Here is a 10,433-nt window from a genome sequence, read left to right as displayed (position 1 = left end):
TAAGTTTTTCGGCATCACTTTTAGGCAGGATTCTTCTGATTTTGGCGATGTTGCGCAAATGGAAATAGGCTGTTTTACAAGCTTGATTTATATGAGCTTTAAATGAGAGCTCCTGGTCAAATAAGACTCCAAGGTTTCTTACAGTAGAACTGGAGGCTACACTGACATTGTCCAGTGTGACTATCTGCTCAGATAGAGCATCTCGTAGATGCTTAGGGCCAAGCACAATGACCTCGGTTTTTTCAGGGTTAAGAAGCAGGTAGTTTAGTGTCATCCAGGTTTTTATCTCCTTCACACAAGTACTAAGTCTGTCTACTTGATCGCTCTGATCAGGTTTCATTGATAAATACAGCTGAGTGTCGTCTGCATAGCAGTGGAAGTTAATGCCATGCTTTCTGATAATGTTGCCTAATGGCAGCATATTAAGAGTAAACAGAATTGGACCGAGTACTGATCCCTGTGGCACACCGTAAATTACTTTAGAGCTTGGTGAGGAGCTCTGGTTTACATTAACAAATTGGAACCTATCAGATAGATAGGATTTAAACCAGCTGAGGGCTGTTCCTCCAACACCTACATCACATTCTAACCTCTGCAGTAGAATGTTGTGGTCGATGGTGTCAAACCCTGCGCTGAGGTCCAACAGAACCAGGATTGAGACCAGTCCATCGTCAGCGGCTAATAACAAATCATTTGTGACTTTAACTAGTGCAGTTTCAGTGCTGTGGTGGGCTCTGAACCCTGACTGGAAAACTTCAAATAAGTTATTGTCCTGCAGGTGGCGACAAAGCTGTTTTACTACAACTTTTTCAAGGATTTTAGAGACGAAGGGAAGATTTGAAATAGGTCTGTAGTTTACCAATAGGTCGGGATCTAGATTAGGCTTTTTCAGAAGAGGTTTAATGACTGCATGTTTGAAGGACTGTGGAACATAGCCACTTTCGAGTGAAGTATTTATTATATTAAGAATAGAGTCTATAATTAGGGGAAGAATGTCTTTGAGGAGTCTGCTTGGAATGGGGTCTAGGACACAAGTTGAGCTTTTAGAGGACATAATGGCTGAAGTTATCTCTGCTTGATCAAAAGCTGTGAACCTTTCTAGGTTTACAGGTGGATTTATATGGGACGTTAGATTTACAGCTTGGGCTAGTTCAGGGCTAATAGCGGGGGTAATTTCATCTAATTTATCTCTATCTATTTATCTAGCTTAAAGTGCATATGACAGTTTTTTAGTTGTTACTTTGTTTGGTGGAATTGTCTCTATGGTAAATGTTTATCTTAGTTTTACACAGTCAAGTTACAGTTTGTGGGAACAAAAGAAAAAGGAGAGATGACAATTACAGGAAGTAGAGCTGAGTTCTTACACAGAATCCCTCTGTGATGTCATCAATATGCGACATTTCATCCAAAATTCAGAGACAATTTGTACTCAAAGAACACAATTTTCTGACAGTTTAAACAATCTTTTAATGAAATAAAAGGTGTTATCAGGTATTATTATCTGTCAAATCCTAACTATTGATTTATATTGTTTTTGGCCCTTGTTTACAGTATGGCTGCTAGGTAACAGTTGTAGAATTACCTCTACCAAAGTCACATTTGACGCTCATGTCCAACCAGGAAGAAATATTAGAAACTTCACAAAAAGTGTCAAACTGGGGAAAACTACGCAGCTTTTTAGGTAAAATTCAAAATCATATTCACTACGTTTAAGTAAAGTTAGTACCTAACGTATGCACTTTAAAGGCACCTGTCAGGAGCAGTTCACAGATGTAAATTCATAAAATACTATTTACTTTCATGTTAGTGCATTAATCTGTAGCTCAAAGTCAAAGAGTCACCAGCCCTGCAGCTTCTTTAAACTTTGTGGATCGGCGAATGACAGATCCGGCTGTAACTTTCTGATCCTTTTTGGACTAAACCCACTGCTAATCCCTCCCGCTTTAATGAATTCAACAGTCTCCACCGCGCCCTTGATCATTTCTGTGATGCGCACTTTTCACCGAGAAAACATTTGACCGTTTTGTTTGGTGTCACTTCTGATCTCGGGCCTGGCGTTCACAGCTGTCTCGCAACCGGGACGAGAAGGAGAAAAGAGGGGGAAGAGGAGGATGAAATGATGGCATGGTGGAGGAGGAGAGCGGTCTATTGGTTCAAATGTCACTCCACTCAAAGGCTGCACGTCTCTCCCAGGTGACTGCTTAACACCGAAAGTAATTGAAAAGTTGCCCCTGGCTCTGTGTAGACGTTGGTGCGTGTGTGTCTGACAGCGTTTGCTAATACAAGACTGACTGCGCGCTGGCTGGTATAGTTGCTGTAAATAAAACTAAAATAGCATTCATTAACGCAACCGAAATAGAGGTAAATTAAGTAAATGAATGACTCCAAATTGTGTAGTGACATGCCAGATCCTGAAACGAGAGTGCACAAACCAGAATCTAATAACAAGAAGAGTCACAATATCTCATTTTAGTGGCCTACGATTAGGGATGGACAATATATCGAAGATTAGATCAAATCGTGAATGTTATTTTGAAGATATGCTAGATTTGACCTTTGAGTATGATGTTTAAAATGCTACAAAAAGAGCTGATTAAAATGAAAAACGAAAAAAAGTTATACTGTAATTTTAAATACGAGTATAAGGTGATATTTCTGCACTTTTGTGATTCATTTTACAGACATTTCACATTTATCTGATGAATAAACCTCAACCAACGCGTAAAGACATGTTTTCTCACATTTCTGCTGGATTTGCATGATATTGTTTGATTACCAATTTACTTTCATTCACATTGTCTGAAACATTATTTAGACATGACCAATCACATCTGTTTTTATGACATAAATAGCCAGACAACAGAGCAACAGAACTTGCTTTACGTTTTTTGGAGTTTACATTGAATTTAATTATTTTTCTTCTGTTATAGAGCAACTCCACTACCACCAAGCTAATGCCACCGAATCTCCCCTCCACACAGCTCACTTAATAATCACATGTATTATCAGAATATGCCATTGCTAAACACGAAGGAGCATATCACCGCTGTTAACTGTAAGTTTTGTTGCTGGATTTGAACTGACGCCTCCAAATTGCAACTTGCAAAAATGTCCACTCCTCCGGACACTGAGAGACCAAAAAACGCAGATGACAAATTCCTGTCGCGTCGGCACGTTTTGCACTGTATCAATAACTCCCGCGTACACTTGACTTCTCCTCATCCAACTTCCACAACTTTCCCCAAATTGGCAAATGAAACAATCATTACGTTTTAATCTCTCTCTCTCCCTCACCCTTCCCCCCTGCAGTCCCCTCTTTTTGCTCTTGTACGCGCAGGGGCCAAATCTCTTCAGCATTTCCAGCCCTGTGAGCTAATTTGACAGCTCAGGGGGTGACGCTGATTCCAGTTCGCGGAGACAGGTACCCTAGGGCTAGCCAGCTGGATCGCCGTGGATGCTTACAGATTTGGCTTTAGCTTCATGCTGGGTGTCATCTGTCTCTTTGGTCTGGCGCGGGATAATTTCTGTGTGTATGTATAGAGTGTATGTGTGTGTGTGTGTGTGTGTGTATGTGTGCGTGTGCGTGTGCATGTGTGTGTGTGTGTGTGTGTGTGTGTGTGTGTGTGTGTGGTTTTTGACATCATGTGCCTGAGCAGTTTGTGCCTGGCAGCTCTTGTCTGTCCAGGTTGGCCATCAAACGCAAGCAGCATGGCCCTAATCTGACGAGGCACTGCTCCAAACATACCACAGCAGCCCGACAACAGTGTGTGCGTGTGCGTGCGTGTGTGTGCGTGTGTGTGCGTGCATGTGTGTGTGTGTGTGCGTGTGTTACTTTGACCCCTAGGGCACTTACACCCCTTCCCTCTCTCCCCCTCTCTCTCTCCACGCGCCCGTTTTTTGACTACTTTTTTTTGCTCTGCTCTGTCCCAAGTCCAACGTCAACCCGTCGCGTGCGCGCACAAATGGATCAGGAATCAAGTGTTTTTTGGGGGGGGGTTTATGTTGTTTCACTGTGTGCCACAAAGTCTTCCATAAAGTCTTTTCTATGTGGGTGGAAGAGCTGGTTTTGTTTACGGCATTGCAATTACTGGTCAAAGTATGCATTTGTTTTAAAAACACTTTGTCTACAATGGAATACTCCTGGACGTATGAGGGATTACACCGACACTTTGTAGTACAGACATAAGAGTGTAAACTGGTCGTGAAATATTGCAACATTGAATTGAAGGGTCAGCATATCAGTCCACTCCAAGCACCGACTGTAATAGACCTCTGAACAGAAAATATATTCATCTCTAACTCTTTTCTATTAACTAGACCCTCTTCCACAAGACTCAGAATCCACATTTGTTCAATATCTCTCATTGGAAGAGCTACATAGAAGCTAATTTGAGAATTCCATGAGTTTATCAACACAAGCAACTGCAAGCTAAAACTTCCCATGGAATATATAACGCGTAAAAGGAACTTTCATGACGTTCTATGTGTGTGTCTCTCTTCTCACCTAATGCCTCATCCTTGAGTACACTACGGTTTTAAGAAGAAAAGTTGCTATGGAACTCAAATATTCTAAAAAAATCGCATTCTGTTGACCTCTAAATATTGTGATACAAAAATGCATTTTAATTAGTTTTGAGAAATCAACCTATAGACAAATCATGGGCAACTCGTTTATGCCTCCAAAAAGAATCGCAATAAAGTAGTCAGTTGTGCTTGTCAAGACCAGCTCAACACGACCTATTATTAATAAGTTTCATTCAATGTTTTTTTCTAATAGCTGTATTTTAGGTGCAAAATGATCAAAATGGCTCTCTAGCACCAGAAGATTCTTTTTAATACAGGTATCCCAGGTGTCCGAAGTAACACATGCTACTTATATCGTATCAAAAATAAATAATAATACAATAAAATAAATATATAATCATACATCAAATATATAAATATCTAGCGTGTTCACTCTACAATGTCGATGGAGTGATTCGGGGTATAAAAAAAGCTTCAAAGGTCCAGAGTGTCCACGTTGTTGCCCTGGTTGACCTGTGAGCAGTGGCGTGGTGAAAGCAGCAGCCTTCTCCTTGAATCAGGACAGGCCTGGACAAGGACAAGCTCTCCGACACAGAAACAGACAATGTATTTTCAGCTATTTTCCAGGAACAAGCCTCAAAATGGCATCCGGAGCCACTTGTGAACACTGATGACAGGCGACACGCTCTCCCCTGAACGCAGAGCTCGGGCAGAGGCAAAGAGGGAAAGTGGCAGTTCCACGTCCTGTTGTTGGTCTGATGATGTTTGGTTCTGTTTGTGCTGCAAAAGAGAGAAAGGCGTCACTTCCTGAAAAGCAGAAGGCTGATGGGGGCATATGGTGAGGTTCAGCCTGTGAGCCTTGTCCTCCGTCAGGCCCCGGACGCCCTGACAGCAGAGGGCCACACAGGAGCAGGACGTTTACAGTGAGAGAGGATAAGATATTCCTTTATTGTCCCACATGGGGAAATTTCATTGGTGCAACGCAGGTAGATCCAGAGGTAGATACAGAAGAACAGATCACTTATAGGAAGTCTGAAAAACACTTTCAGTAGAAGATCTCCTATAAATAAATAAAAACTCCCATAGACAAATAAATAAATAAATACCATTGCATGTGATCCCGACAGTAATTGCACATGAATATGTGTCACGACAGCACATAGATTGCACATGAATTTCACAGTAATTGCACATGAATTGCACATGAATTCCAACAGCAATTGCACATACGACAGAATTGCACATCAGTATTAGGTTAGGTCAGTATTGCGACGGGATAACGTGACGATCTCCGGGTAAGACGACTGTTCTCCTCAGTTTCATGAGTTCCTCCTTTGTGGAAACGCGGTACGGCGCCGGCCGGGGGGCGGGGCCGGAGCCGGGGGGCGGGGCCGGAGCCGGGGGACTCAGAGCCAAGACACCTCGCAACGACACGACGAAAACACTCAATCCAGCCGAATAAAGTCAAAACAAGTTAATTTAAAGCGATTCCAGTGCGTGTCCCGATCGTTCGTGAAGTTCCTCTTTCATATAAACGTGTATATAAACGTGTACCAACGACACGCCGTACTTTAGCGCGGCCGGAGGGCGCGGGGGGGGGGGGGCTGGTGGGCTCGCTCGGAGCTAGCTCACGTCACAACAACACAACGAACGCAACGAAAAACGCTCAAATCCAGCCGAAAAAAGTCAAAAACAGTTGAATTAAAAAACTATTCCAGCGCGTGTCCCTATCGTACAGTAAAATAGAAAAAATATACTAACTATATTTACAAAATATAGGAGATAAAGCACAATAAGTGTGAGAAAGACGAGAGAGCGTTTACACCGGGCTGCCAGCTGTACCAGCGCCTTATGACGTAATGCAGAGAAAAATGGACAAATGGGTCATGGATTCAGGGGGGAAAGTAACTGATTATAAATACTCACGTTACTGTAATTTTTGGGGCAGTTGTAGCTTTTTGAGTAGATTTTTAAACATGCACTTGTACTTGTAAGTGAGCGTAATGTTGTAATTGTAATTAGCTACATTTAAACTAATTAATGAGTACATACTAATCCTAATTGTCCAAATCCACGGCAGTTTCAGCTCTGTCTCTGCTCCTACATACACTGAGCTCGTAGACTAGTCAGATTGCAGTTTAAAACAACCTTATCCAGATATAAATTATTTAATTCATTAGCACTTTGAGTATTTTTTATGAATATGTTCTACATTTACTTATTTGTACTTACTAGTACAAATTTTGCAGCACTGATACTTGAGTACATTTTTAGCCATGTTACAGCAAGAGAAGGTGAGACAAACTTATAATAACTTACTAATTTTCTTTAGTCCTTTATTAGGAAGAATGAATGTTTGATTGGTTGGGTTGTGTCCCGGTTTGCGCTGGTATTTTTTTTAATCTGTACCGGTACTTTTTCTTAAGTACAGATTTTGCAGCACTTAGACTTGAGTACATTTGGCCATGTAACTGTACTTTTACTTTACTTTACTTTTTCCATTACTGGATACATGCTACATTCACAACTTTTATGTTCAGATAAAATAACAGTTAGTTTATAATCCATGGCCCCTAATCCTTTCAGTTGCAGTCAGTCAAGAAGAGTTAAAAGTCACAGCACCCTCCCTCGTTGCTTGTGGAAACTTGTTGGTAAAATAAACAGCAATTATTTGGGTAAATCATGTGGTAGACTCTTTGCAGCATGTTTGAATCCACTGAAAAGGTATCTGAGATGTTTCAGAAGATACCTTTATGATAGATAAGATACCAATATGACATTTTACCTTAACTTCTCTATGACATGTTTTTTAATATATTTTTTAGTAGGATTGTACTTGCTTAGTTCTGGTTTGAGCCCAGTTTAATTGACTTGGGTTGGTCCTTTTCTAGTCCAAGTTTAGTCTCGCTTTAATTGTGGTGTTTGAACAAGAGTGAACACACCCAAAAGTTCAAGTTCAGACCCTACAGTAGTAACAAGTATATTTGATATTGGCCAACTTTTTTACTTTCTTACTTTACATGATCACATGACCGAGAGACTTCATTGACACTACACCGAGACATGACCTATAAGCACTGACTCATAGAAAGTGTCCGTGAATGAAACAGCATCTGTAACAAAGTGGAGGTGGGTGGATGTGGGCAGCAGCAGCAGCCGTTCCTCTCCTCCTCCTCCTGCATCTCTCCAGCCCTTGGCATCAAGTGAGTAACACCCACCTCCCCTTCCCCATCCCAACCTTGGTGTCAAGAACCCAGAGAGACCCGCAACAACCGCAGCCAAATGCAGAATAATTATACCCAGTGGGGGATGTGGGCACCGCGGCCGTGGGGGGGGTTGTGTGTGCTCGGGCGGCGGTGCAGAGGAGCAGAGGAGCGTCACTGACCGGGGCGAACTCGCACGGCCACTGGGCATGTTTTGGTGAAGCGCATTCACAGACCTCCCACTGCACAGCGCCGGTTTAGAGAGAGACACGGATCATCTGGCCACTGGCACCGTGGCGCACACAGGGGGCCGCGCGCTGCTCCGGTCCGGCACATTCTGCTTATGTGCAAGTGGTGCACCTCGTGGGATAGAGACGGACACATGGAGGCTGGAGAAATATGCTGTTTGACAAAAGAAATAAATAGGCCTACATGAGGTCTCAATGTGCATGCAAATGGTGATAGACCATTACCATAGCAATTAGCCATTTAAAACAAAATATTATATCCATATTGAATAGAAAAAGTTCTCAAAATAACAATTCCTCATTCGTCTTAAGAGTGAGCCATTGCAGAAAATGATTCAGTTTTCATGCTTAAATAGTGCATAAAACAGGTGGCATTTAAATTCTTCTTTATATAAAACTTTTTGGGAGCTTGGGTGGAGTTGATGTTATTGCTTTGCCTGGAATGTTCCACAGTATGGTATTAACTGTGTCTATCCTACAGTTATTGCATTGATTTATTTAAAATAGTGAATGGGCTTGTCTTTCCACAGATCTGACCTGTACTAGTGCTCGTCTCCATGGAGATAGATATTTATTACCATATTGTAGAACATAATTCCCTTAATTTCCAATTATTTTTTCTATATGAGAATAAAGTGATCTTATTTACTTATAATATTGATATTTGTTATGCTTTTAGTCCATAGACTGCCTGCGAGATTGAATCATACATTTTGGAACTACAAAAGGCAATGGAAATTACGTTAGGCCTATGTAATATGCACATTTGGGTGAGACTGGGTTGTAATGGTTTATTTTGACACAGCGTCCCAGAAAGGCTCAGGGCCCTGCAGGAGTGTCAGTTTGAAGCTAAAATTTATTTAATAATAAGAAACGTGTGGACCAAAACAGGGAAAAGAACATGATGCATCTTATGATCTTATGCAAAGAGCTATGTAGCCGAAGACATGAGGCTCACAAATAATGATGCACCAGGACAGATACTTCCTCGTTATGTTGATGCTGGCTTAGTTTTCCAAATTCACTAATGCTTTGAAAATCTGGGCTTGGAGACATTTTTGAGTTCAGAGAGGAACATGGCAGCCACTCTCACAAACAAGCCTGACGTTTTAAGGCTGAAAATTTGCTTTAGAATTTTTTATTTTTTTTTATATAGTTACCCACATTTTAGCAGTTTCTCTAGTCACAAAACAGCACAAGGGCTACATTACATAACAATCACAAAAATAATTATTTCAAATGAAAGAATTGACTACTTGATTTACTACTTTATTTTTCTACAGCCCAAAAATATATTTGACTGCATCATTAATGTTACTTGAGCAAACTTTAAATTTCCACTTCTGTTCATAAAGCAACAATAGTTTTAAAGCAAGCATGCACTAATTTACATGTCACTCTTCGTGCTAATGCTTTTAATTTCCCCCGCAGATTTTTGAATCCACAAAACTGTTTGCTGGTCCTGACATGTTTGTTTCTGCAGCTCTTTCACAATAACACAAGTCAACAGCAAAGGACTTATTTTATCCTGTGGCGGTGGATCAATCATGTAATCTTTTTAATAGGCCCAAATCAAACTAATGGTGCATGTAATAAGTGTTTACTTAAACTATGTGGACAGTGCGAGTCTTAAGTGGAGCATAATTATATTCTTCTAACAGAAGCTGACAGTAATAATAAATCTAAGGTTCACAAACAAACTTGTGACAAGTAATATGCAACGAGTGCCCCAAACAGCGCCCTCCCTCACTCTGGATGAATATATGTGAATTCCCTCTTGATTATGAATGTATTTATGCCAATATATTTGCATTTGATATAAAATAATTAGCTAATAAGAATACACTCACCAGGGATTTGACCTGAACAATGTGGGGAGTGATGCCCTCCAGTGGATATTGGGTGTAACTACACGCATATTGCAGCTAAAAGTTAACCTCTTTTTCTGCTATACAGTCACATTTGGACCATCAAATATTCTCACATGAAACCAAAATGCATATTTGTGTTGCCATTAAAATTGTGAAAAACTGGAGTGAGGGTAGACTCTTGTCCTTGGTGTACACACTCTTTTAGGCCCCTGTCCTTCCTCCTACTTTTAGAGTGTGCCACATGAAATAGTGAGATTAACATAGAAAACAGAACAAGATTTTTTTTTGGGGGGAGGGTCATCCTATGTTGTTATACTAATGTGTATAACAAACTCTAACTGTGTTTTAAAGGATAAACATAACAAATCAGCTGGTTTGCAGTCTTTATTCATTCCACCATATTGCACAATTTACATTTGAGATGGTCACCCAAACTAGTGCCCTCGCCCTGCATATTATGGAGGAACTCCTTCAAACATGCACTGACATAATCAATTTAAACATGCACTGATATATAATCACTTTAAATTATACTGAACTATTTTAGATAAGAATAAAACCTATAAGCATACTCTACAGAAATGATA

This window comes from Eucyclogobius newberryi, unplaced genomic scaffold (genome assembly GCF_026437365.1).
Source record: "Eucyclogobius newberryi isolate DKJ021-1_F unplaced genomic scaffold, fEucNew1.0.hap1 SCAF_18, whole genome shotgun sequence".
NCBI lineage: Eukaryota > Metazoa > Chordata > Actinopteri > Gobiiformes > Gobiidae > Eucyclogobius > Eucyclogobius newberryi.
This window is presented reverse-complemented; position numbering follows the sequence as displayed.